At 42.1% G+C, this 13,450-nt stretch overlaps 3 long non-coding RNA genes across 3 annotated transcripts; all 3 read left to right on the forward strand.

Moving 5' to 3' along the window:
- Positions 1–3,496: 3,496 nt before the first annotated feature.
- Positions 3,497–3,928, forward strand: LOC116804662. Its single transcript, XR_004364665.2, has 2 exons — positions 3,497–3,700; positions 3,778–3,928. It is a non-coding gene; the product is annotated as an uncharacterized LOC116804662 (long non-coding RNA).
- Positions 3,929–10,465: 6,537 nt separating this feature from the next.
- LOC122757862 lies at positions 10,466–11,070 on the forward strand. The gene is made up of 3 exons (XR_006358023.1): positions 10,466–10,827; positions 10,885–10,958; positions 11,037–11,070. It is a non-coding gene; the product is annotated as an uncharacterized LOC122757862 (long non-coding RNA).
- Positions 11,071–11,106: 36 nt separating this feature from the next.
- LOC122757835 lies at positions 11,107–12,221 on the forward strand. Its single transcript, XR_006358011.1, has 3 exons — positions 11,107–11,540; positions 11,604–11,996; positions 12,069–12,221. It is a non-coding gene; the product is annotated as an uncharacterized LOC122757835 (long non-coding RNA).
- The last annotated feature ends 1,229 nt before the right edge of the window (positions 12,222–13,450 follow it).

Below are 13,450 nucleotides of genomic sequence, written 5' to 3' on the forward strand. Positions count from 1 at the left end.
GCAGGTGCTGTCGCCCCGCTTCTGAGCGCTATACGCCAGAGCCGAGCTACAGCATTTCCAGGCCATTTCACTGCGGCTGTAAGACCTTCACTGTAGTTTCCCGGATCCCGGATAGCCCGGCTCTCTCTTGGTCCACTATCCGCCCTCATATCCCGATCTTGCGATCTATAAATATTCTTGTAATCGACCCTGGCGAAAGACTGAGAATTGTACCCCGGCCATGAAATAACTTCTTTACAACCTACATACTAAATTTTTCAGCTCTCTAGCTCTTCAACTAACATGGTTTCTGGTATATCGGAAAATGCATTTTCCGATTTTCCACGCCCCTAGTGGGCAGATCGGGAAAATTTTAACACTTTATAAATCGGAGATATACGCGAGTATGTGTACCAAATTTCAAGTGCTTAGCTTCAATAGCACCGAAATAAACTGCGTTCATACGGACAGCGGACGGACGGACAGCAAGACGGAAAATTGCACAAAACCAATATACTCATTTCACTTTCGTGAATGAGTATAAAAAGCAGCTCGTTCTATAACTCAAACCCTTCCGCTTGACGTCATAGAGCTCTTAGATACGCCCAATTTTAATATCCTCTCAAATATTCAAGATTTAACTGATGATTCTGATGATGCAGATATGGATGATATTAATTGTGCAGGGTGGATTCGTCGGATAAGTGAGGACACGTTATGGGTGGATTTAAAAAAGATGTTTATTAAAATTCTTTACGAAAGGTTATGTTGCTTTCACAACTAGTTGCATAGAAAAAAGTAGTCAAAATACCCAAGAGAGGCAAGTGACGAGAGCGAGATCTGGGATCTGGCATTAACATTAATCGATATGCTTTTGAATTAGTTGTAGTAATTTTACAACAAATTGTTCAAATGAGTTTTAATGTCAAATATATAAATTAAGACCTGTTATTACTACTAGCTTATCATATAAGAAATTCAAAAATATCATGCTTATTAAAAATTGCTGCACTTTTTTTTAAAGCTTTTACAATTTCATTTGATATCAAGTATACGCTTAGTTTCCATATGTGGGATATTCGGGTAGGCGTAGTCAAATTAACTTAAAATGTTGTATACATATTTAAATTGCCATAATTATCAGATATACCAAGTTTCAGCTAGATATCTTTTTCGATTTTATGCCACTTATTTGGCAATTCCGGCCAGTGTGCAATCCAAAAACGATTTTCGTCTTTCGTTGCGTCGGGACGACGCCGCTACGTCTACCGAATTTTGTTTTGGATTTTACCGTTTTGTGTATGGCACTCATTCTTCATTCGTTTGGATTCTTTGTCCATGCCTATTCTATTTGTGTTTCTAGTCTTAATGAGTGTAAATGGAAGTGCACAATTGCATATGTGTGGTGACTCCTGTTTTCGTTTTACCCACGGCGACGCGTCACATTTCTGATTCTATTGAGCCGTTCGGAAAGTATATCGCAGTAAAATACATATAAATATATGTAAAATTGGCTTGTTGCATTAAATTAATGAATACGGTAATTGGACTGTATTAAGTGTACACATACATTGCAGTTCTGGCTATATATTTGCCAGCAATTATTTTGCGCTTAAACGTTTATGACCACGTGCAATATACTCACATACATACATATGGGCATTTCTCCAGAAAGGTCAACCACAGCCAAAAAATTCAAAAACAATGAATGCATGTTCTGATAACATTTTTTTATACCCTGAACCCATTGAAAATGAGAAATCAGGGTATAATGGTTTTGTTGAAATGTATGTAACAGGCAGAAGGAGGCGTGGTAGACCCCATAAAGTATACACACTCTTGATCAGGGCGACGAGCTGAGACGATTTAGCTCTGTCCGTTTGTCCGTCTGTCCGTATGCTTGAACGCGTCGATCTCAGAAGATATAAGAGCTAGAGACTTGAAATTTTTTCTTAGACCCGTGTATACTATTCGCATATCGAGTTTTGCTTTAAATATCGATAACTTGCCCCGTTATTTTGTAATTAATTAAAAACATTGTCGAAAATCAGTTTTTAAATTATATCTACCTACATCTTTAAAGCTAGAATATCCATATTATATATGTATATGTCGGATGAACATTTTCTATTTCGTTAAAATCTATCACCGAACGCTTTCTGGGCCGCGACATGTTCGTTCATTCAATTTATTCACGAAACTGCCATCACTTTGCTTTACCATCTCTTTGCTGTTATATGTGTGCTCACACACATTCTCCCTCTCATGTATTGCAATTGTTATTGTTATCTCACTCTAACTCACTGTCGAGCCCAGACTGCGTCAGACCACTGACCAGAAAACACATAGACTAGACATGTAGAACAAACTTTTTCAACACCAGTGTTTTACGATAATTTTTTCGGTTGAAAATGTGTATAAAATAATTTTAATTATATATAATTATTTACGGATATAAACACATATATAAACATGATTAGCAATAATAATATATAAATGTACTTATGTACATATGTATGTATGTTCATACATAGTACATCTGTGTAAAGTGGTTATGACAGTCCGTAAGACCGTCCAAATACAAATGCTGGGCCTTAAAATTGCTACAAGCAGCAATAGTAACGCACGCAGGTCACAAATGCTCAGACATGTAGCAAGGGGCTACAAGTGTGTGTGTACTTGCCCGTCGCAAAATCATATTTTTTATGCGTATCAACGCTTTCATACCCTTCCCACGAATAACCATCGAAACGCTTACATTTTGTTTGCATGAGCGTGACAAATACTTTTATGATTTCGGTATACCCTTCACTCAAGAGGAAAGAGCTGGGATTGTCGCGAACAATTTTCAATTTCTGTGCGCTGCTGCTATTTGAGAGACCATAGAGAGAGATAGAGTGAGAGAGAGTAGGACAAATAGCGCATAGCTGTGCTTCATAAAAAAATAACACCATTTTGTTTGAGCGCTTGCAGCACACTGATTTTCTCGTGCAATATTTTCACTGCTATAGCCTCAGAAGACCGAGACGACCAAATACAAAGTTGTCCGGTCCGTTCAGCGCATTTTTTCGGTGTTGAAAAAGTTTGTTCTACATGTCTAGTCTATGTGTTCTCTGGTCAGTGGTCAGACAGAAACGTCTGCCAAGTTAGAATAACGGATCGGGGAAAAAACGAATGGAATTGAAATAAGGGCAGTCGCACAGACACACATACAACATTAGGCGTTTTTGCGAAGTACATTTTTTTTTCCTCTTTACGCTCTTAATCTTAAAATATAGGGATGACACGATGCTTATAATAGTGATAACACGATATTCATAATATTGTGTGGGCACGACACGGCCCTTCTGACGTTCACACTCATAACGTTTTCAACTTGTCCATTTGCTTGACTAGCCCCTGTTGTTATCAAATGTACATTAGTCAATTTTTTGCATGGTACAAAATTTGCTAAAGTCATTGCCCATAAAACATCTGCCCTGATCTACAATTATTCTTGTTGGTACACCAAAAAACGATATCAAGGATTTGACTGCACTAATGCAACTTTCTGAGTTAATATTGACTGTGTGATATTGTTGATATGGCAATTCTCATATTATTGGCAACGCTATCATGTACTTAGCTATTAAGAAGCATAATAAAATCAGTCTCACTTGAACAACCAAGCGTTGCGGTTCTTCTCATCCACTCGCGCACAAATACTCGCCAACAGATATAAGTAAACGAATTTAGTGAAAGCATCCATTTGAACTATTATATATTCTTTTTGATCACTTTTTCCGCTTAATTTACCAGTGATATCAATGTGAACCGTGTGCCATGGAATATCTACCTTTGATATGGGATGGAGCTCTACTTTTGGTTTACCCGATGATGGTTTTGTAAATTTGCATGTAATGTAGTTGTCTACAAATTGGCACACATGTTATTAAACCAGTAAAACTCATACATTTTGTCTAAGGTCTTTTCCCAACCAAGGTGTACATTTGCCTCGTGGACATGGTTCACAACAGACCATCTAAACGGTCAGGGAATAACTGGAAGGCATCGTGTTTTTCCATTCCTTTGAATTTTCCGATAAACAATTTTTGATCGAAGCTTATAAGTCTTTGCTATGCTTTCCTCAAGCTCATCATTTTGGAGATTCGCAAATATCAAAGAAGTCTTCGGATCTCTCTGTTGCTCCGTCAAAAGCAGGTTATTCGAAATCTCAGCTAGCTATACTCGCTTGATAGGTGCTTGGGTACTTATTTTATTAGGTAAAAGATTTCTAGAAAAGAAGTCTACATTCTACTACCAGGCCTATATTGTATGTCAAAGTTGCATAAAAGCCCACCAACGATGGACTCTTGGCGTCAGAACAGCCTTTAAACGTGAAGCTTTCAACGAATTGCAGTCTGTATAAACTACAAAATATTTGCTCTGTAAGTAGTGGCGAATGTGCTTCATTGAGTTATAAAGGGCTTAAGCCTCCAATTCGTACGAATGATATTGAGACTCAGCAGAAGAAGTTCGTCTACTATAATAATCAACTACGCGAGGCTTACCATCAATTCTATGCAGCAAAATCGCTCCGTATCAATCTATACTGGTATCAGAATGCAGTTCGATCGGATAATCCGGATTAAATATGGTGTTAAAGCCAGATCCCATTAACAGGATTGTTCCTCCCCACCAGTGTTGCCGTTTTGTCCTTTTTCCGGACAGATCTGTCCTATTTTTGACTGCGACAGCTGGAAAAATTTTGAAACGTCCCCTGTCCGGAAAAAATGCCTTTTTTTTAGTTTGCCCTATTTCTATCCTTTTTTAATTTTCTGAGTCTCATATATAATTTGTTATTTTCAACTGCATGTCATCGCTTTGATCATGATTTTTTGAACATTTTCAATGCAATGCAACCCTGTTTTATATGTGTTATCGAAATCTGACTTATCGAACATCGCTCACTCGAGTTATAATTGTTAAAAGTAAAGGATGCCGAAAGATACGTACAAACAAAAATTTAGAGATTCCTGGATGAAGGAATGCGACTTGAAGGATTCTAAAGATCCTGATAAAGCATTTTGTAAATATTGTAAATGCACGTTAAATGCTAAAATCGACCAGCTCCGCGCGCATGGGCATTCAAAAAAACATATGCAAAATGCAAAGCCCTTTTAACAAGTGAACAAAATTACATTTAAGCCCCTTGTAAGTAGTGCGAGTTGTAGGCAAGAGGCGGCACTTGCACTGTTTTGCGCACAACATTGTGCAATAAGCCCCATTGGTCATTTAAGTGAATTGTGCAAGTTACAATTTTATGCGAAAGAAATACAATTGCACAGGACAAAGTGCACATCAATAATTAAAAAAGTTCTGGCCCCGCACTTCGAAGAAGAGTTGAAAATTGAAGTAGGGGAAAACAAGTATAGCTTGTTAATTGATGAGTCGACCGATGTTTCAATTAATAAGATGTTAGGTAAGAAACTATCTTTAGCACCTAAACAATTTCAATAATTACATTTGAATTTTCTTCAGGTGTCGCCATAATCTATTATAGCCATCAGCGGATGGAAATAACGTCAACACGGTGTAAGGCGGCTCGCCGAACCGCCTCACATAACTTCCGAAATTCAAATGGGTCAAGAACGCGCGCAAGTCGCGGCGATCGGCAATGCAACTCTGCCCTTTGCGGCGAAAGTTCGAAGGGCCGACGCCGTGGTGAGTTGCGTTGCCGACGCCGAGGCGGATCGCGGCGGAGGCTTAGAGGCGTTCGGCCGAGAACAAGATAATTATTAGTTAGCGAACGGCGAATAGAAGCGGGTGAGCGTAATTAGCGGATTAGAGTTTTAAGCGAAGTGATAGAAATAAAACGAAAGCAAATTAAAATAAGAGCGTGCAAATAGTTAATGAATAGCTATTTTTAAATGAAATGTGATAAATAAATGAAATATGAATTGAAAGTTTAACTTGGAGTGTCTTTTATATATTGTGATTTAAATCAGTTGAATATTAACACACGATAGTGAATCCCTACTCCCCCCCTTGTTTGTTACGTTTTATTAGGAAATCTGTCGCGGCAACGCCCGACTGTAAAAGTAGTTAATGTCAATGTAGAGAACGCGGCCATGCCCGTTCGCTGAGAGGCCAAACCCTCGGCATTGTCCCCCACCGTTCCCTATACCCCCCTCTCTAAAGTCCGGTCACCGCAATTAATAAATTTTCTTGTGGCATCCACCCTGGGCAGACTGACGCTGCCCCAGCTGAAAATTGGATCGTTACATCAACCCCGCTAACAACCATCGCTAACAACCCCGAGAAGTTTAGAGATTACGTGGAGGAGAATGGACACTTGTACCGCAACCTGGGGCATCGGACGGACGACGAGGATTACATCCCCTGGAAGCTATGCGTCCCGGAAGGCCAAAGGAACCGGGTACTCCAGGAGTGCCACGACGCCCCCACGGCGGGACACCAAGGTGTGAGAAAAACGGCGACAAGATTAGCACAGCGATACTATTGGCCAGGTATGTCCCGAGATGCCGCTCGTTACGTGAAGCGTTGCGTCACGTGCCAGAAATTCAAGGGCGTACAACAAAAGCCGGCCGGACAGATGCTGACCAGACAGGTAGCGGAGCCGATGGCGGTCCTGTGCGCGGACTTCGTGGGACCTTTGCCTCGATCCAAGCATGGGAACACAATGCTATTGGTGTTCCACGACGCTTTCGCTAAATGGGTGGAGCTGGTGCCGTTGAGAAAGGCCACTACCGCACATCTGCAGTCGGCGTTCCGGGAACGAATACTCGGCAGATTTGGAGTGCCTAGGATATTCGTCTGCGACAATGGCGTTCAATTTACGAGTAGGAGCTTCAAGACGTTCATGGAGTCCCTGGGGGTGACACTCCAACATACAGCGCCGTACTCGCCACAGGAGAATCCGACGGAGAGGGCTAACCGTACGATTAAAACGATGATCGCACAATACGTCCAGGGTCACCAGAGCTCATGGGATGAGTTACTGCCAGAAATAACGCTGGCTATCAACTCCAGTGTGGCGGATTCTACGGGGTTCAGCCCGGCGTTCCTAATGTTAGGGCGAGAGCCACGCCTGCCAGCTGCCCTATATGACGAGGTAACACCCGGATCGGCGACAGAGGGGCTTCACCCAGATGCTAAAAGAGACAAGATGAGAGAAGTGTTCGCAATCGCTCGCAACAACCTGCAGAGGGCCTCGAGCGACCAAGGGCGCTATTATAACCTGCGTAGACGCGAATGGAGGCCGAAGCTAGGTTCATTAGTGCTGTTGAGGCAGCATCAGTTGTCTAACGCGGCGGATGGCTTCGCAGCAAAACTGGCGCCGAAGTATGACGGGCCGTTCAGGATCGTTGGGTTTGTCTCTCCCAACATCGTGCGCCTCGCCAAAAGCGGCGAACGAAAAAGAAGGGTAGCTAATGTCTCCCAGCTCAAGCCCTTCCATCACGACGGCGACGAGAGCGAAGAAGAGCAGGATGAAAGCCGAGGGACCATCGACGTCCCTGATCACTGACGGCAACATACCTCAGTCTAACCACGCCTTTTCCTCACCTCAAACGTGTTGTTCAATTCCCCCCGTAGTATCTCGTAAAAGTTGTGATATTAACCCGTAGTTTTGGGAAGCAATATCCTAAAAGCGTATAACTTAATGCTTCAGCTTTCGGATACAACAACGATGGAGGACGAGACTATCATTATCAGCAGCGAGGACGAGTGGGAGGAAGAAGAGGCGGCCCGCGTCGAAGATGTCAGCGATGCTGACACCGAACCATTCCCGGGTACGGAGTACCAAAGGCGGGGCGATCCGAGGATGGGCCGGGAATATTATAGGCCCCGTGAGGAGCGACCCCCACCTAAATACAAACACACGGTCCATCGATCCTCGATCAACATCGCCGAGAGGCTCGATGGATGTGTCATGTTGATGAAGGTAGAGTTCACCACTATCTACGTGGAGATACCCGAGTCGCGAGGGGCACCGCCATACGTGGAGGAGCCACAATCCCTCCCGCCGCCGCCAGCGATATCAGGGCCGGAGGAACGTGCCGCCCCCCAGAGCGAAAGCGAGGAAGAGGAGATGCGGGAGGTCCAGTCGCCGGAGGAAGAAAGGAGACAGTGGGAAGCGGAGTCATCCGAAGACCGATCCCCGTCCCGGGGACAGGATAGCCGCCGGGAGCACAGTCCTTTCGTCGCACTCCTCGACTCGGAGACTGCAGCGTGGGACGAAGGGCGACGATCCCCGTCATTGTGGACGCGGCGAGGCGAGAGGAGGAAGGCACGAGCCGTACCGTTCGAATCGGAATGCAGCGACGAGGAGAACGAGTCGAGCCCCCCACTCCGACGCCGGTGCCGGCGAAGTCCGTCGGAGAGCCCGGCCAGAAAGGTTCCGAGGGTCGATTTGGCGGAAGTGGCGGCGAAGTTACGCCAGACGGGAGGCAATCGCAACACAACCCCCTTTGAGCCGGATCAAAGTATCCCGGAAGAAGGGGAACGAGCCCGGGGTCCGGAACAAGGCGGGCACGACCCACCAGAAGAGCCGAGCGCAGTGCCAGAGCCGGAGGAAGATGAAGCCAGACTGCTGGCCGACATGGCCGACATTTTGGACGGGTGGGAGCCAAACCTGTTCGAAATCCTCATGGGGGAGGGCTCCATCCCATGCGAGCCAACACCTACCATCCCGGACGGCTGGCGGATCCGTCCAGCAGGCGCGACGCTGGACGAGCTCACGATCGAGGCGGTGCAACGGGAGTTGCAGAGGCGGAGGCTGCCACACAGGAGGACGCGTTTCCGCATCTGGATCGAGGGGGTCGCTGTAAATGTGACAGTCGCGCCTTCGGGAAGCGTGACCATCGCTCTGCAAAGTAAGGGGGGGGTGTAAGGCGGCTCGCCGAACCGCCTCACATAACTTCCGAAATTCAAATGGGTCAAGAACGCGCGCAAGTCGCGGCGATCGGCAATGCAACTCTGCCCTTTGCGGCGAAAGTTCGAAGGGCCGACGCCGTGGTGAGTTGCGTTGCCGACGCCGAGGCGGATCGCGGCGGAGGCTTAGAGGCGTTCGGCCGAGAACAAGATAATTATTAGTTAGCGAACGGCGAATAGAAGCGGGTGAGCGTAATTAGCGGATTAGAGTTTTAAGCGAAGTGATAGAAATAAAACGAAAGCAAATTAAAAACAAGTAAGAAAGCTCTAGTCGAGACTGCTCGACTACGAGATCCCCTGAACCCTTGGAGCAATAGATATTTCAATACTTTTTCGCGACTTTCAGCTTACACAAGAAACACGCACACACACACACACGCACGTACACAAACACAGGCATACATACACACACACGCATACAGACACACATACACACACACACGCATACATACACAAACGCATACACACACACACATACACACACACATACACAAACACATACACACACAAGCAACCATGCATAAACACGCATGGGCTGCAGTGTGCGCTTACTATGAGAACTTAATTGTTTAATAACTTTTTTTATGGACGTACGATCTTCATGAAACTTTTAGATTATGATTATAACATGAATATGCATGTAATTGCCAAAGCACAAGTCTCTAGTATTTGAAATACGCTTTTTACAAAAGTGAGGGTGAGGGGGTGAATTTAGAGGTGGGGGGTAAATTTTAACAAAAACCGAAATTGTATAAATTGCATATAAGCATACATTAAAAATTTGGAGACTAGCAATAAAGTTGTAGAAGATATAATTTTATAACTGGGTTTCGATAAGGGTTTTTATCGATAAAAAAAATATCGAGATGAGTTATCGATTTTTAATGATAAACTTGATATGCGCGCTGTAATTACGGACATTTTAAAAAAAATTTGAAGTCTCTAGCTCTTATATCTTCTGAAATCGACGCGTTCATACATACGGACAGACGGACAGACGGACAGACAGACGGACAGGGCCAAATCAACTCAGCTCGTCACCCTGATCAAGAATATATATACTTTGTGGGGTCTGCCACGCCTCCTTCTCCCTGTTACATACATTTCAACAAAACCATTATACCCTGATTTCCCATTGAAAATGGGTTCAGGGTATAATAAGAGCATGCAAATAGTTAATGAATAGCTATTTTTAAATGAAATGTGATAAATAAATGAAATATGAATTGAAAGTTTAACTTGGAGTGTCTTTTATATATTGTGATTTAAATCAGTTGAATATTAACACACGATAGTGAATCCCTACCCCCCCCTTGTTTGTTACGTTTTATTAGGAAATCTGTCGCGGCAACGCCCGACTGTAAAAGTAGTTAATGTCAATGTAGAGAACGCGGCCATGCCCGTTCGCTGAGAGGCCAAACCCTCGGCATTGTCCCCCATCGTTCCCTATACCCCCCCCTCTCTAAAGTCCGGTCACCGCAATTAATAAATTTTCTTGTGGCATCCACCCTGGGCAGACTGACGCTGCCCCAGCTGAAAATTGGATCGTTACAACTATTAGGTCTGATTGAACTGGAAAATGGAGACGCAGAGAGTATTGCCAAGTGCCTATTGTCCGAATTAATAAAACGGAAAATTCCGGTTAAAAACCTTTTTGGCATTGGAACAGATAATGCCAGTGTAATGGTGGGTAATAAGAAAAGTGTTTTTGTCGAATTGAAGAAGGTTGTACCGTCCTTAGTATTAATAAAATGTGTGTGCCATTCGGTACAATTGGCGGTGAATGCAGCATGCAAAAAAGCACTGCCAATGTCGCTTGAATTTATTGTCAGCGAAACCTATTCTTGGTTCGCAAAAAGTTCAAGTAGACAGATGGCTTACAAAAGATTGTACGAAGCCATAAATAATGATAAGGTATGGTGGAGTTTTTATATTTGTGTTACATATATAAAATTAACATTATTCTTCCAGATTATTAATTTGTGTACCTGTTTTATATATTAACCACGTACTAAATATATGCGTTGTCCTGAAACTTGTCCCAAGTAAATATTATATGTTATATGTTGTAGTGTTTGAATTTGAATTAATTTTTGTTTTTATATATATTGTTTTTCAATAAGGAACCCCTTCAGATTCCCAGGGTGTGCGATACGAGGTGGCTCTCTATTGAGCATGCCGTGAAACGCATATTAGCTCAGTGGATAGAGTTAAAGCTCCACTTTGAGACATCAGCTCTGGCAGAGAAATGCCACAAAGCAACAATTTTAAGTGATTTATACACGGGCACAAATTATTTGTACCTTATATTTTTAAAACCCATTCTTGAAGTGATGCAACGGATCAATAAAAACCTTCAGTCAAATAAGTCAAACCCGACTAAGCTATTGGGCGACTTAATATTTGGAATAAATTACCTTCGCTCAAAGGTAATACCACCTGACTGCGAAATTAATATTCTAGAAGAACCATTTGAGACCCATACAAAACGTGATTTATATCTAGGATACGAGTTTGAAACTCATTTTAAAAAAAATCAAAAACAACATCGATGATGAGGCAGAGTTGACTATTCGTCAACATTGCACGAAATTCATTATTGAATTAATTTGTCAACTGAAGCATAGGTACAAGAATTCTTTTTGCATTATATTTAAATATTAAATAACATTTTTTTTTATAATTTTCAGATTGCCAGATAACTTCAAAATCTTGAAAAATATAGATATTTTCTCAGTCGAAAATATTTTGCGAGCTAACAAACAATCGATAGTAGAAATTTTGGAGATCTTTGATAAAAAAGGCGAAGAAATTGAAAAAATTGTTTGTCAATACAATACAATTCATCTTCAGCGATGGGAAAACCAAGAGAACACGGTAGCGTTTTGGGCAGAAGTGAAAACGTTTATGGATTCTGCTGGCAACAGACAGTTTCAAGATTTGGCAGTATTTGCCTTAAATTTGTTGTCGCTGCCATGGTCGAATGCGGAAGTGGAGCGCGTGTTCAGCCAAGTTAACTTGGTGAAAACAAAGTTAAGGAACAGGCTTCACATCGATACGCTAAATTAGATTTTGGCAGTTAGGTAAGTTGTTATTTTTAAAAAAATACTTACGTACAAAATATTTAAAAAAAATTAAATTTCCTTCTTATTCAGATTTGGATTACGTCGAAACGGAACTTGCTGCCATAACTATGAAGTGCCTGAAAAATTTTTGCGCCAAATCGGCACAAACATCAATGTTTTAGAATCTGAAAATGAAACACTCGACGAAGTGTTAATAAATTTGCATGAAAATGTATAAATTTACTTAAACTTTTTGTTTTATTGAAGAAAAATTTTTTAGTCCTATTTTTTTGTCCTATTAAAAAAAATCTGTCCGTTTTTTGTCCTATTTTCTGGGTCAATCTGTCCTATTTTTTCGCCAAGCCAGCGGCAACACTGCTCCCCACTTAGTCCGATTATGCTATTAACAGAATTCTGTTAATGGCATAACCGCTTGCTCTCGGTGTTGGGCTCTCACACGACTTCACTTCTTTTTTTTCACTTGTACTGGGCTTACCGCCAATTATTAAGTGTGAATAAAATATATTTAAAATATCAAAATTGTGCTTTTTATACCCTGAACCCATTTTCAATGGGAAATCAGGATATAATGGTTTTGTTGAAAGGCAGAAGGAGGCGTGGCAGATCCCACAAAGTGTATATATTCTTGATCAGCTGAGTTGATTTGGCCCTGTCCGTCTGTCTGTCCGTCCGTCTGTCCGTGTGTATGAACGCGTCGATTTCCGAAGATATAAGACCTAGAGACTTCAAATTTTTTTTAAAATGTCCGTGATTACAGCGCGCATATCAAGTTTATCATTAAAAATCGATAACTCATCCCGATCTTTTTTCGATCGATAAAAAACCTTATCGAAAACCAGTAATAAAATTATATCTGCAGCACCTTTATTGCTAGAGTCTCCAAAGTTATGTATGCTTATATGCAATTTATGTAATTTCGGTTTTTATTAAAATTTACCCCCCACCCCTATATCCACCCCCTCACCATCACTTTTGTAAAAGGCGTATTTCAAATACTAGAGACTTGTGCTTTGGCAAAGACATGCATATCCATGTTGTTATCATAATCTGAAAGTTTCATGAAGATCGTATGTTGCTATGTATGTTGCGAAATAGCTATTGCTCGAAGAGTTCAGGGTATCTCCTAGTCGAGCAGTCTCTACTAGAGCTTTCTTTTACTTGTTTCTTACCTGGACGCTCCACTACAAACATTGGTCCTTCGAGCCGGATGATTGTGTAGGTAGAGCAAAGCGGAGACACAATTAGCACACAAACACGTATAAGAAATGGAAATGTAAATATAATTATATAAATGCAAAATATGAACAAGTAAGAGGACTCTAGTCGAGACTGCTCGACTAGGAGATACCCTAAACCCTATAATCTAATATTCACTCTGCACTTCTTTTCGGCACACATACATACACACGCACGTATTAGAACGCGCTCTGTAAGCTCAGTAAGCAGCGACT

The sequence above is a fragment of the Drosophila mojavensis genome, unplaced genomic scaffold (assembly GCF_018153725.1).
Source record: "Drosophila mojavensis isolate 15081-1352.22 unplaced genomic scaffold, ASM1815372v1 contig_136, whole genome shotgun sequence".
NCBI classification, from domain to species: Eukaryota; Metazoa; Arthropoda; class Insecta; order Diptera; family Drosophilidae; genus Drosophila; species Drosophila mojavensis.